A 15,773-nucleotide genomic window follows, 5' to 3' on the forward strand; every position below is an offset into this window, starting at 1 on the left:
ATCCTCACTTATCTCACACAAACCCTCACCCTGAGAGAAGCCTTTCCTACATCCTTGTTCATCCAGTCAGCTCCAGGATATAAGCCACAGAAAAGAACTCTAGAACATTGACATAGAGCAGGACTGACAAGGTGCTCCTCAAGCTCTGTCACTATGAACTACGATTTGGGCAAGCAGAAGGGACCAACTTGCAATGTACGGGGAAAAGGAGAGAAAGGACACAAACCCCATCAAAACTGACAATAAAAAGAACCTAACAATGATAACCATTCTTTTGGCAATTTAACTGAGCTCTAATCAGTTCTGTGCACTACAAAGAAGGCTACCACAAGACACCCTCCATAATGGCACGTAAGTGTGCTGTGTGTGATCAACCGATCCCCCGTAAGGTAATGCAGTTTCTAGTTGGGCAGGAGGATTTGGTTGTCATTTCTTCTGTTTCTTGCATGAGGCTAACACCACAGAGAGTCTTCTAAATAGTCAAAGAGATGAACAACTGGATGAGACCTAGTAGAGTGTCTGGATAAGTTGGAGAAAGGTTAAATTGGTTTGACTTGGTTTATGGTTAGATATCAGGACAACATGCCCTTGATGCTTCATTCATCCTACCTGATGCTGCTTGGTACATGGATTTTCATACTGGCTTCCACACGGAACCTCGTTGTTTCCTTAATGGACTCTTCCAGTGCAATTTGTTCCCAAAAAAGCTCCCTGTTCTCATTCTGTGCTCTCTTGACATTGTGCTTCAGCCGAATAGACTCACTTCGTAGGAGGGAGTACCTGAGGCTGAGCCACAAACATAAAATGGTGAATCCCAGACAGACTCTAGCTTCTTCCCACTTCTCCAAGTACATTACACTGTCTAGAGCTCTAATCCAAATCTTAGATTAGCCTTAGATTGTAGTCCAAGTCCTTGGTAGCCATGGAGCATACTCTAGAGACAGGTCAAATCGAGAAAAGAGCAACATTCCAGAATAGTCAGGGTACTTCTCATAACCTGACACCAAGGACTCAAGTTTGTCCCAGAAGAGGACATAATTCCTCTGTGTGCTATATGTTCATTTTTTTCAAAAGTCACTTGTAGGCAAACACCCGCTGACAGAGGACAATAGAGCCAACAGGTATGCCATCTTTCTATGTGAGAGATATATATATCCTCTCAGAGCCCCAGAGGATCAAGATTGATTGATAGCTCCATCATGGTGAACACCTTTGCTATCTACAAGATCCTTAGTTGGGAAAGACAATGATTGGAGAGACTGACAGCCTCTTTACATTTGGTCAAACTATCTACAAGAGGTAAAAATCCTACAGGCTTCCTTATAGGCTGGTTTCCTTGTACACGTCAAACAGTATAGAACCTGATTCTCACTTTAGTTCAAAGACCAGCATAGGCGACACATTGTGTGCCTAGTGCTATGATCACAGCCCTGTGAGTCACTCACCAGTACAATTGGTTTTGTTTCCTGAGCTGATTGGACTTCCACAAGCCTTCATTGATCTGCTGGCGCATTCTCTGTAGGTCAGTCATCACTTGCTGGTGTTGCATCACGAGCATCTCAGACTCAAAGTTGATCCTGTGGTAGGGCATGATCCAAGGATCAAATAACTTTCTGAACTAAGGATTCAAGGATTACATGAATTTAGGCTGGATCCTGAATTACCCCCGTTTAGGATATGCCACAGCCTTGCTCCTTGGTACTGGGTCCATTTGGTACTTATTAAGCTTATTATGGAAACCAGGACAGCACAGATAGCAAAGAAAGGGAGGGAACTGATCTGTTTGAGCTCCCTGAGCAGGCTTGAAGGAAGAGACTAGCTTGCCAAGAACATTCCAGGACCCTGTGCCACAGTCCATGCCTCACCTTAAACCCATGAAGACTATTCTCCTGTTCTTAGGTGAGTATTCTCAATCCTAGAATTTATTGCTTCAAGACATCAAAAGGAACACAATCAGTATTTACAGAGAAAAGAATTTGTGAAACACACCAGGAGATTCCAATGTGCCTTCAAGGTGAGCAGAGGTCAAATATTGTACTGCTCAAGTGAGGCTCTCAGCCTCATCACTATCACACCATGGAAATTGAGTCAGGCTAATTCTCAGGCCAAATCAAGGCCATAGAATTCTCAGATCTTAAGGGATACACAAAATGCATTCTCTCTCTCACACACACAAAAGAGAAACACACACACACACACACACACACACACACACACACACACAGTCAAGTACAATTAGAATGCTGAATAAATACAATGATGTGGCATCATCTCAAAGTACAATGAACAATATCAGAGAAAACCAATGATAACCTGTTGCTAATGCAGTCACACACTGAGAGGCAGCAAGTGGCATTAGGCCCCTTCAGCCGTTCACAGGACCTATTGAACCCAAAGCACCTCCATGTCAATTACAACAATAATTAGTCATAACCACAGCACCTAATGATTCCCACAAGCCAACACCTACCTGTCCAGGCATCTTAAAACACACAATGAGAGCTCACACACTTCTACTTTTATTCCCAGACTGTGATTCAGGTCACAGGCTACGATTTACTTTTAGAGGAATCAAAATAACCTGTGACCCCGCCTCACTCCTATCTGAACTTCACAGTCTGTGCTTAAGATGCAATCAGAAGAAATGATTTTGACCATGAGGACACCCTGGAGTTGTAGCCTACTGTGATGTGAGGAAATATGGGCTTAAAAGACATCTCAAGATAGTCAACAAAGAACTTGCATTGCGATTACCTGTCATTTAAATTCTTTCTAGGGTAATATGCCAGGATTCTCCGGAGTTCATCTCTCTCATTTTGCATCTTGTGGAGAGCAGTTTTGAGGTTCTCCAAACGCTTCATTCTCTCCTCCTCAACAGGGCCTGTGGAGGGTTGGGATGATGCCTTCTGAGCAATCTCTGTAGGTAGATAAACACAAGTAAAAAGAATATATGTGGACATAGTGTCAGGAAAAAGTATGCTTAGTCTAAAACAGAAGTCTGAGGATGAACAGTTCTAGAGACAGAGTGAATCAGTAACAAAGCAAGAAAGCTATCTTTAAGCTGAATTCAGCTATGTCCCTGTTCCCCACCATCATAGCCATATGATGACATATGACAACATAGATATAGACCACACTTCCTAAGGCCATTCTCCTGGCAGTGAAATGAAAAAGCTGGCCTAAACAAGAAGAATTGGAGGCCATTTTCAGCTAATGTGAGGTAGGTAAGTCCTTAAGTCGAAACTGCTTAACATCTTGAATCCCTATTCATGTGTGTTCAAGTACAAAGTAACTGAGACCTTGATATATGACCAGGAGAATATCCCTCTTGGCATCAATTACCCATGTAATCTACAGGACATTGCTAAGAATAAAGTGCTTCAATAGCCTATCCTGAGAGAGAGACACTTTGTTATTCGTACAGAGGCTCATCCTGGTATCCTTTGACACTCCCCATGACATTAAAGAGCACCAAGGAAAGCCACTTGACATATATCAATTCTTAGCTCCCTGTCAAACTACTGATCAGAAAATGCTGAGTTTGGGACAGCCAATTAACAAAACTGGGGCTCAAAAATCATAAGTCCTACACCTGGAAGGACCAGCTCAAGCCAACCTTCTCCAGGAAGCTTCTCTAGCCCTGCCCAGTATTCACTGGGTCTTCCCCTGGGCCATTTCCTTTTTCTTGTTCTCCAACCTGATTGAAGTCTGGCCTCATTCTGCCTTGGTCTGGTCTCTGCATGTCCATGATTCTCCCTCCGAAATAGACTGAGGAACCTGGAGAACATGCCTGCTTCAGAACCCCTTAGGCTCAGGCAGTTGGTGTCACCACAACACTGGTGACATCACAGAAGATTCTAGGGTTCTCCTGGATACAAGAGAATTTCCAGGGAAGACACTACCGTTGATGTCACAGGGAAATGTCATCGCTTCCTTGCTAACTCCCTCTACCCAGACTGACCAGTTTCTGCACTGCCTTTTCCAGAGACTCACTTCTGAGCCAGGGAGCACCCATTCGAACACTCTCCTTCCAGAGCCTCAGGGTTCTCACTGCTTCATTACAACTCAGTTGCTGAGGATAGGGAGAGTGGGTTAAGGCCTAGATATGGGTAGAAAATATTTGTTAACCCCAAATATCTAAAGACCTTATGTGAGGGAAATTCTTCTCCCTGAAATGTAAATACCGGGATCCATTAATGTGATATATAGCCCAATTCTCACAGTTTTGCTGTTTCCCAAGGCCAATATTCTTTTCCTACACCTTTAAATGTATTCAAGTTGGGTTTATTGTTTCACTGAGTGTGCCTTGAGAGGGGGCAGGGTTTCACCCATGGTTTCATGAAATCTCTGTCTTACAATCCTATTTTGTGCAATGAAAACTCCATTGTCCTGGCAATATAGGTCCTCAGGTACAGGGCAAACATCAAATTGTAAACTTTCTGTCCATTCTTAAAGTTAAAGTCCTCAAACGTGAGAGAACTGAGCCTCAGGCAAGAGCCATGGAGGGGCAGAGTGTGCAGGAGCTGCTGGCCAAGGCTGAGCAGGGGAAGCAGAGAAGCTGCAGTGCATCCTGCTGCACCAGGAGGTGGAACTGGAGTTCAACCTGGGGAACCTGCTGGCTTCAGACAGGAATCCCCTGATGGTGATGCACCAGTCCTGGCCCTCGTGAGAGGACGAGCTGCAGGACCTGGCGTGGGAAAACACGCAGCTTCTCATGAACCAGCTGTGGCAGCTGCTGACTGAGCAAGTGGACGAGGCGGTGGTAGCATGCTTGCAGGAGCCCGCCACAGGCCTGGCCCGGGAGAAGCCTCTGCACGAGCTACTGCCGCTCCAATGCTTTCAGCAGTTAGAGTGCATTAAGGGCATCCATTCCAAGAAGAGGGCCAACATCTTGTGTGACAAGTTGATTGGCAATGCTGTTGTGGCTACAAGCTCACCCAGGATGACACCAAGGAGTAGCTGACTGAGGTGCCTGGGAGTGTTGAACCCATGGAAGACCAGTTCTGGAAGATGACTCAGGCCAAGAAAGCACTTGGCCATGAAGGAGCTGAATCATCTGCAGAACATGGCCCGCATGCACAAGATGTAAATGCCCAGCTCAGCCGGCCTGCATCCACGGGACACCAGAATGAGGAGGACCTGGGTGATGCAGAGCAAGTGGCCATGGTCTCCACCACTTAGGTGGGATGCTTCAGAGAGTGCCTCCCAAGGAGAAAGCCCCTGGGGCTCTGGCAAAAGAGGAAGTTTCAGGCCCTTTTTGGGGACTTCACAACCCAGAAAAAGACACAATTGGAGCTACTTCGAGTCATGAACAGCAAGAAACCCCCTCTGGAGCTGACCAGGGCCACCAAAAAACACGAGGGAAGAAGACCAAGAGGAGTTTGCCAAGAGGAGAATAATTAGCCAGATAGGCAAGAGAAAAAGAGTCCAGCAAGGAGCATCAGGCAAAAAAAGGCCAGCCCACCATGTTAGGTAGAGAAAAAGAAAGGAAGCTTGGGAGGCCAGAAGCGTTCCAGGCGGCCTGCCATAGGTGTCAAGAAGAAAGGAGCGCTGCCCCAAGGAGGGCAGAGGGAAAGTAGTGCTCTCCCCTCTGGACCGGTTCTGAAAGCTAGAACTGTGAGTACTGTAGGCTGCTTCAGGGTGTGGCTGTGTCCTCAGTGAGCTTGACTTTGAACAGAAAGGTTTGCCTCCCCTCCAGTCAGTGCTGGACTACGAATTAATGGAGACACTGACTAGAAGTTGGTGTATCTTGAGAAAATGATAATTATAGAAATAATATGGTCAGAACGAGGAATAGATTAAGGCCTGCCTTTTATCTTGACTTTGAAATCTGGGTAAAGGTTGATCAAATTTCTAAAAAAAAAGATTGGTTTCAACACTTTTGCTTTATTTTTGTAAATAAATACAAGGCATGAACACGTACACTCAAGTACGCACTTGACCCACCTCTCCATCCCCTGCTCAGGTCCCTTGGAGGGAAGGGCTAAGGCTCAGATGTGACCTGTGAGGGGACAGCATGACAGACAGGCTGGCCTAGCATGTTCCTGGTAAGTTACCACATGAGCTCATCCGTTGTTGAGGACAGAGACCCACCAAACTGGGGTGGTTTCTAGAGTGAGCAAAGCCAAAAGGAACCACTGGGAGCCCAGAGAAGCTGAGGGGCTTGATGAAGGCCACACAGCAGATTAAAGCCAGAACCAGGTCATGTCCCTTCCTTCCCAGGGAAAACTCATCAGGGGCGGTTCCTGTAGCTCCATATGTAGTGACCCAGAGCACATGGGGGGTGGGGAGTTCACATCGACAGTGACCCAGGGCAGTGGCCCGGTTCTACCTGCCCATTAAGAATGCTGAGCTCAGTCCGGACATCTCCAGGGCTTTTTCCTATGTTGCTGTAAACCAGAAAAGGAAACCTGGCAGGAGAGACCTAAGAAGTGGCTAAGCCTGACCTAGGCAAGGAGATGCTACTGAGGGGTGAACATTAGTGAGCAGCAGCTGGCTTCAGGGCAGCCGGGCACTGACCCCCATGTGACAGGGAACCCTGAGCTCCCGACCAGCCATGGACACGTGGGAGACAGTGCTCGGTGACCCAGGGTCCTGGCTCTGGCCTGGTAGCAGAAAAGCCACACCTGTGTCACAATTGAGGCTCTGGTGGCTTCTGTCCAGTGTAAGAGACAGCCAGTTAGAACACTTGTTGAGGGACTTCTACCAAGTGCAGGGCACCTCCCCAGACAATCCCTTGGCTTGGAGTCTCGGAAGCTTCTTGCTAATGGAACCTGGAGCTCAAACAGGGAACCAGGCTTCCTGGCCACTTTGCTGCATCGAGCAGGCCGTGGCTTCTTGTCTTGCCAAGGTTTGCTGGTGAGGGAGGCAGGAGGTGAAGGCCTGACTGTCAGTGTCACACCAGGGCAGCCAGGGTGGGCCGTGTCCTATGTACAATTCACCACGGAGAAAGGCGTTGGCTAGGCCAGAGTTTCTGCCAGGTCTAAGGCCTCAGACTCCAGGCAGGGCCAGTCTGCGCCCATGGAGAGATGACCCTACAATGGCCCCTTGAACTGATTACCAGACAGGTGCTGCTGGATGGAGGGCTTGGTGCTGGCAGCGTTCCCCAGTTTCCTCCAGACCACGTTGCTCGTCCTCCATGTCCACGTTCGAGAAGGTCTTGAACGATGGCCTTCTCCTTCTCGCTCAGGTCCTCCTCACAGCTATCTGGAGCTGCCAGTCAAGGCTCTCGTGTACTTCCAGAACCTTCATGGCGTGCACAGCAGCCTCGGGCTTCTGTCCTGCTGAACTGTAGACAGTGGAAGTGGGTGAGGGCAGCTCGGGTACAGGGCAGGCTGGGCCGTTCTATAGGAGTTCCTGGTAGGAGGGCGGCAGGGAGGCAAGCTGGGATTCTGAATGGTATGGGTAGAAGCCTTTCCAAAGTGTCCAGAACTCTCCAGAGCCTGCCTGCTGTGCAGGGAGCTTGTCACCTCCCAACAGCTTCACCTTGGTCTCCAACGTCCTGATGTAAGTGGATGAGGGATCTTGCAGGCCGTTAGGGATGCTTGGGTGGTGCAGCGGCGCTGACAGGTCATCCAGGGACCAGCGCGTGGCACTGGCCTTGTCCTCTGGACCCTTGTGCGGCCCCGGGGGCAGCAGGGCCGGTGGGACGTGGTGGTGGTGGTCCGGGCTGCCGCCGCTGCCCGCACTGGACGTGCTGCTACCGTCGCCAACATCGCGGGCCCCTGAGCCCGCCTCGCTGCCCGCCAGGGGACCGCTCAGGCTGGCCTGGCTGTCAATGGGAGCCTGCGCTGCCACTGCTGCCGCCAGCGCCCTCTGCCGCCACCAGCGCTGCGCGCTCCTCGTCCAGCAGCAGCACCAGCTCTTTCAGCTCCAGGTTCTTGCGCAGCAGGGCCTGCTGGCGCGCCTCGAGCTCCCGCAGATTCTGCTGTGAGCGGGCCGTCTCGTGCCACACAGCGCTGGCCGCGTGGCGTCCGAAGCGCTGCCACTCGCGCGTCAGCTTGCGTCCTTTCTGTTGGTCGTCGTCCAGGAAACAGCAGAGCTCGCTCAGCTCCTGATTGTCGTCCTGCAGCCACTGATTCGTCCTCGAGGCCGCGGATCTCCAACAGGTGCTGCTGCAGCTGCGGTTTCACGGCGCCCATCAGGCCGCCATGTGTTCCAGCATGAGGCACACCTTCTCGCCCTCCGCGCGCCGCAGCTGCTGCGCCAGCTCCTTCTTGCTCCAGGGCAGCAGTTCCTTCTCTGGCACCTGGCTCAGCCTCGCCGACGCCGCAGCAGCCAATGTCGCCACTGCCGCCACTGCTGCCACTGCTGGGGGCTTCGCCATGGCGGGGCTGTTACCGTGGCATCCCCTTCTTCGAAGCTGGGCCTGCGCTCCCCTCGCCGGGGCTCCTGAGATGCCTGTAGCCCGCCCTGCGCCGCCTAGCACTCCCTCCTGCAGTCTTCTCTTGGGTCACCAGGGAGACCTCGCACGCCTCAAGGTCGAAGAACTGGGACAGTGGCTGCAGAGGCAGCCGCATTGCCCAGGCCCTCCTGGCCCGGTGCAGTAGGCAGAGGCCCGCCCCCAGGCCCCCTCCCCACTTCTTGTTTTAAAACTGTTTAATCTTCACAATGGGCATGATTTTGAAGTTTTTGGTTATATTATTGCCCTGGGAGAAACTGTAAGATACAAACCTTCCTGGTTTCAGACTAAGGAACACAGTATTTTGGGAGAAAGGTTTTGTCTTTGTGTTTTTAAAATGGTGATTGGGCTCTGGACACCTTCCAGAGTCATATGGATTAGATTTGATAGAGGAAGACTGCTTGAAGAACTAAATTCAAGGGAATCAAAAAGATGTCTCAATTCTAAACATTTGTCCTGAGAATTCTGTTTTGGAGAACATACCTGCTTGGATTCTTCCACTCTAGGACCTTCAGCTGGGTCCAATCAAGACAGACACCTCAGGCTACAGCATTTGTTCCATTTTCCCTACCACCCCCCCCCAGGATGTCCCAATGCCCATGTACAACTTGAAGAAGTTATTGAAGAGTCATTGCCCTGTTTCACTGGATTGTTGGGGGACTGAAGGTGATTATTCTCAGGTTCTTTTATGATGAATTTAGAAGTGGTCATAATTTAACAGGGAGGTATTAGCTAGATTGATTTGTAAAGCCACAATTTCATTTGATAACTAAGCTACAATCATATCTTTACTTTAGTATAGAATTTATTGGCTACCAAATTTTAAAAGTATGAAGTTTGGACCCATTCCTTCTATTGATGTCATTATAAACTTCTGAGTTGATTAAACATGTGAGTTAAGGGTCAAATAGCAAATTCATGTCTCTAAGTTTATTGACAGAGTGCTTTCAAGATAATATATTAGGATAGTCAATGGACAACAGTCCAGATTACCTTATATAGATAGATGGCTTTCAAAAACATCAGAAATCCACAAAATATGACATTTAAAGTTATTTATCTTTTGTTGAGACACATCTGCCCCTAACAGTTCCACTTTGGTGGATTTAATGAAGAAATTGAGCATCTCTACCTTTAGGTGAGGTAGTACTTTGTGACTAGGCAGCCACTGGGCAGAAACTGCCTATTTCATCTACAGACTAACACTGTCCAAAAGGAAACATGCATAATAGTTGACTCATAATCTTTGCCAAGCCAGAATTATCAGCCCTTCAAGATTTCTACATTTCAAGGGTCTGTCAGTTGATCCTAGGACCGAAGGCTGAAGACTTGCACTCACATGTATCTAGCAGAAGACTATGCTAGGGGAGATTTGTCTCTACAACCTGAATCAGGTCTGGAAGCCGTGTTACGCTTCTTCTGTTTATAGATATTTGGCCATTCGAAGACTTCTGATGGGGTCGAAGACTGATTATAGTCTCATAGCCGAATCAGGCTGTTTACCTTTGAAAATACATATTAAACTGGAGAGTTATCACAGAGTATACAAGCTAGCCAGGATATAACATAGGTTTTAAGCCTTTCTTAAACTGGAATAGATAACTAAATGTTCTGTTTAACTGAAAAAAACGTTGGTCTTGGTGTTAGGTATATTTTATGCTTTTAAATTACAAAATGATAATAGTTGTTCTCAGCTTATATTTGAGAGAATATTTGTTGTTCTCAGCTTATATTTAAGAGAAGTTTTTTTTTAATTAGACAGAAAGGTTGAAGTGTAGGTTGATGTCATTATGCAGGAGAAGGCAGTTACAGGATAGATCGAGGTCTGTCATTGGATGAGAAGGAAGATGGGTGGGAGAAAAGTTTTAGAGGAGGAGGAGATAGGAGTGAGAGGAGGTAGCAGCCAAGAGAACATGGATGCAAATATTAAGATTTCTCTCTGCACATTTACAGGTTGCTATGACTATTGTTAAGAGTTGGATGTGTACAGGATTTTTATCTCTAGATGAATAAACTATACCTTAACTAGGTGGGCAGTTCATAGCCTTACCAATTGGTTGTAAGTTAATTGTGTGGATGTATTGTACTTTAAGCATTTAACATACAAATCTGGTTATTGGGTTCCAGTTTGCTGAGTAATGATTTCACTGGATGTTGGGAGTGTGAACAGTGTCTGTGACAGGAAGCCATACTAGACTATAGAATGCTTGGGGTTAGTGTGGTTGGGGCCATGCTATCACAAACCAGAGAATGAGATGGTAATAGGTGAGGTAAAAACTGGCCAAGGGGACAGTGTGTGAATGCAGCTGACACAGAAACAGGAAGAGCATGCAGATTTGCATGGAGTGAGAACTTGCAGGACCAGGATGTGCGAGCTTTTGTAATTTTACCAAAACCTCCAACCACTCCCAGCTAGCTAGGTAGGTGCAGCTCTGTCCTAGATGGACTGTCAAGGTTAAGGAGAAGTTGAGCCACCTATATGTATATACATACATGAATTAACAGAACTGCCTAGGATTTTAAGATACATCATTTCTGTGGCAGTTTTATTTACCTAAACACTCAATGTAAATTAAAAACACTATATCATGTAAATATGGTCAGATCAGCCTGCAAATTGCTGTGCTGGCAGGAGGCTAGTTGAGAGTGAATGAGTGGATTCCTCATTCTGTTAGGCTGTGTTACAAACTCCATTACCATTTCCAAAGATCTAGGTATGAGTGTATTGTTTTATTTAGTTAGTTGCCACAAGGCAGGGCTCTCCTGAGTGAGAGCAATATGGAGGATGTGTGGGTCATACTAAATGACCTTAGAGGACAGTGAATTGTAAGACCTTTACACAGATATCATATCTGTTTTCAGGCAGAAAATAGTCACTGGAGAGACATGCCTTAACACTTAACAATACTGGCTACTCTTTTAGTCCCAGGACAACTGACACCCTTCTCATTGCCTCTGTGGGCACCAGGCATGCTCAAATAGTTCAGAGACAAACACAGGAATGCAGACCCCAACATAAATATAGGGAGAGATATGGTGGGGTCGGGGGGGCAAGTAGAGATGTTGAGGGAGAATTTACCTAGCACTGACAAATATATAACCAGAAACTTCATTCATTTGTTTGATCTTATTGAGTGTGCAGTGGAAGAGGAAAATGATCTGGGCAATACTTAGGGTAACATCTTTGGTCAAGGGGAAGGGCCAGGTAACTCTGCTGTGATTATCCATGTCTTGGGAAGGAAGGCAGTCAGTCCAGATGGGCTGGTGTGTAGTTCTGGCACTTTATCAAAAAGTGCTTTCATTTAGGGACTATTCTGATTCTCCAGGGCAGCCTGGGTACGCTGCACAGTGAGGAAAGCAAACCATGCCAAGAAAGTGAGCAAGCAGGATGAAACAAACCGAAAGGTTTCAGTTAGGTTTGGTACAAGAAAGCAAGCTCACCTTCCACAAAGGCTGAGACTCATCTCTGGCTGGAATGAGAGAACCCACTGTAGCACACACGCACAGTCCATCACCTCAGCATACACACTCACCAGTCTTGATGTTCACGTCACTCGTGCACAGCCTCTAACACCTCCCTTTGTTCCGGATGATAGAGCTGGTTATGGTGTCTTCAGCCTTTAATCCTAGTACTCTCATATCTCATACTCTTTTCCTCATGATTTTGACTTAGCCAAGTACCAATAAGAAACAAATCCAGCACACTTCTTTTGCAAAGTAAAAACATATCAGAATAGAGTTCTCTGCACCTAAATCCCATGGGAGGGAGAGCTAAACCTTCAGAGGGGCAGACACGGCTGGGAAGCCAGAAGACACTATACTCTGCCCACATTTCTGACTCCAGAGGAAAACACCTAATGCCATCTGGGACCCCAGTGCACGGGGGCTCCCAGAAAAGGTGGCGCAGGCCCTCCTGGTTGCTGCCCTCATGGAGAGCTCAAAAGCAACCCACCACGAGCAAACTTGAGCCGAGGGACCACAGGTGAGACCAACTTTTCTGCTGCAAGCGACCTGCCTGGTGGTCTCAGGACACACAGAGGCAAAATTCCTCTGGGACTGGACACTTCCAGTTTCTAGCTGGAGCCCCAACCTCGCTGATCCTGGCCCACAGCTCACTGCTCCCAAACCCCTTAGGAGAGAGAGCTCACCGCTCAGACAGGATGGCACTCCTGAGACTGGAGAGCTGGAGAGACCACTAATACTGCCCACCCCTGCCCACGTCCCTGACCCAAGAGGAAACTGTATAGGGCCTCTAGGAACCAGAGGATAGGGGCACTGGAGCTGCAGGTCCCCCGTGTTCCAGTCACTGCCCCGGATCTGAAGGGACCTGACCAAAAGCTCCCTGCACCCAAATCCCGTGGGAGGGAGAGCTAAACCTTCAGAGGGGCAGACACGGCTGGGAAGCCAGAAGAGGCTACACTCTGCCCACATTTCTGACGCCAGAGGAAAACACCTAACGCCATCTGGGACTCCGTTGTACAGGGCTCCAAGAAAAGGCAGCACAGGCCCTCCTGGTTGCCGACCTCAAGGAAAGATAAAAAGCAGCTCAGTGGTAGAGCGCAAGGCCCTGGGTTCGGTCCCCAGCTCCTAAAAAAGAAAAAAAAAGAAAAAAAGAGAAAAAGAGAAAAAAAGCAGCCCCCCAGGAGCAACTTGAGCTGTGGGGCCACAGGTAAGACCAATTTTTCTGCTCCAAGACACCTGTCTGGGGGACTCAGGACAAAGGCTCACAGGAACAGCTGAAGACCCGTAGACAGGAAAGACTACACGCCCAAAAGCAGAACACTCTGTTCCAATAACTGGCTGAAAGAAAATAGGAAAACCGATCTACAGCACTCCTGACACACAGGCCTATAGGACAGTCTAGCCACTGTCAGAAATAGCAGAACAAAGTAACACCAGAAACAACCTGATGGCAAGAGGAAAGCGCAGGAACCCAAGCAACAGAAACCAAGAAAGACTGCATGGCAGCATCAGAGCCCAATTCTCCCACCAAAGCAAACACAGAATATCCAAACACACCAAAAAAGCAAGATCTAGATTTAAAATCATATTTGATCATGATGCTGGAGGACTTCAAGAAAGACATGAAGAACTCCTTTAGAGAAACGCAGGAAAACATAAATAAACAAGTAGAAGCCTATAGAGAGGAATCACAAAAATCCCTGAAAGAATTCCAGGAAAACACAATCAAACACTTAAGGAATTAAAAATGGAAATAGAAGCAATGAAGAAAGAACACAGGGAAACAACCCTGGATATAGAAAACCAAAGGAAGAGACAAGGAGCCGTAGATACAAGCAACACCAACAGAATACAAGAGATAGAAGAGAGAATCTCAGGAGCAGAAGATTCCATAGAAATCATTGACTCAACTGTCAAGGATAATGTAAAACAGAAAAAGTTACTGGTCCAAAACATACAGTAAATCCAGGACTCAATGAGAAGATCAAACCTAAGGATAATAGGTATAGAAGAGAGTGAAGACTCCCAGCTCAAAGGACCAGTAAATATCTTCAACAAAATCATAGAAGAAAACTTCCCTAACCTAAAGAAAGAGATACACATAAGCATACAAGAAGCCTACAGAACTCCAAATAGATTGGACCAGAAAAGAAACACCTCCTGACACATAATAGTCAAAACACCAAATGCACAAAATAAAGAAAGAACATTGAAAGCAGTAAGGGAAAAAGGTCAAGTAACATATAAAGGCAGACCTATCAGAATCACACCAGACTTCTCACCAGAGACTATGAAAGCCAGAAGATCCTGGACAGATGTCATACAGACCCTAGGAAAACACAAATGCCAGCCCAGGTTATTGTATCTAGCAAAACTTAATTAACATAGATGGAGAAACCAAGATATTCCATGACAAAACCAAATTTACACAATATCTTTCTACAAATCCAGCACTACAAAGGATAATATATGGTAAAGCCCAACATAAGGAGGCAAGCTACACCCTAGAAAAGGCAAGAAACTAACCATCTTGGCAACAAAACAAAGAGAAGAAAAGCAAGCAAACATAACCTCACATCCAAATATGAATATAACGGGGAGCAATAATCATTATTCCTTAATATCTCTCAACATCAATGGTCTCAACTCCCCAATAAAAAGACATAGATTAACAAACTGGATACGCAATAGGACCCTGCATTCTGCTGCCAACAGGAAACACACCTCAGAGACAAAGACACTATCTCAGAGTGAAAGGCTGGAAAACAAATTTCCAAGCAAATGGTCGGAAGAAGCAAGCTGGAGTGGCCATTCTAATACCGAATAAAATCAATTTTCAACTAAAAGTCATCAAAAAAGATAAGAAAGGACACTTCATATTCATCAAAGGAAAAATCCACCAAGAGGAACTCTCAATCCTAAATACCTATGCTCCAAATACAAGGGCACCTACATACATAAAAGAAACCTTACTAAAGCTCAAAACACACATTGCACCTCACACAATAATAGTAGGAGATTTCAACACCCCACTCTCATCAATGGACAGCTCATGGAAACAGAAATTAAACAGAGACATAGACAGACTAAGAGAAGTCATGAACCAAATGGACTTAACAGATATTTATAGAACATTCTATCCTGAAGCAAAAGGATATGCATTCTTCTCACCACCTCATGGTACTTTCTCCAAAATTGACCATATAATTGGTCAAAAAACAGGCATCTACAGATACAGAAAGATAGAAATAATCCCATGCGTCCTATCAGACCACCACGGGATAAAGCTGGACTTCAATAACAATAAGGGAAGAACGCCCACATATACATGTAAGTTGAACAATGCTCTACTCAACGATAACCTGGTCAAGGAAGAAATAAAAAAATAAACTAAAGACTTCTTAGATATAATGAAAATGAAGGCACAACATACTCAAACTTATGGGACACAATGAAAGCTGTGCTAAGAGGAAAACTCATAGCTCTGAGTGCCTGCAGAAAGAAACAGGGGAGAGCATATGTCAGCAGCTTGACAGCACACCTAAAAGCTCTAGAACAAAACGAAGCAAATACACCCAGGAGGAGTAGAAGGCAGGAAATAATCAAACTCAGAGCTGAAATCAACCAAGTAGAAACAAAAAGGACCATAGAAAGAATCAACAGAACCAAAAGTTGGTTCTTTGGAAAATCAACAAGATAGATAAACCCTTAGCCAGACTAACAAGAGGACACAGAGAGTGTATCCAAATTAACAAAATCAGAAATGAAAAGGAGACATAACTACAGATTCAGAGGAAATTCAAAAAATCATCAGATCTTACTATAAAAGCCTATATTCAACAAAACTTGAAAATCTGCAGGAAATGGACAATTTCCTAGACAGATACCAGGTACCGAAGTTAAATCAGGA

General features: G+C 46.3%; 3 pseudogenes; 2 read left to right on the top strand and 1 right to left on the bottom strand.

Annotated features, from left to right (window-relative positions):
* LOC116900048 overlaps positions 1 to 15,773 on the top strand; it is a 194,218-nt pseudogene that overhangs the window by 67,971 nt on the left and 110,474 nt on the right.
* Positions 4,497 to 5,661, top strand: LOC116899956 (annotated as a pseudogene).
* LOC116901350 lies at positions 7,035 to 8,326 on the bottom strand (annotated as a pseudogene).

The sequence above is a fragment of the Rattus rattus genome, chromosome 5, assembly GCF_011064425.1.
Source record: "Rattus rattus isolate New Zealand chromosome 5, Rrattus_CSIRO_v1, whole genome shotgun sequence".
In the NCBI taxonomy this organism is placed as follows: Eukaryota; Metazoa; Chordata; class Mammalia; order Rodentia; family Muridae; genus Rattus; species Rattus rattus.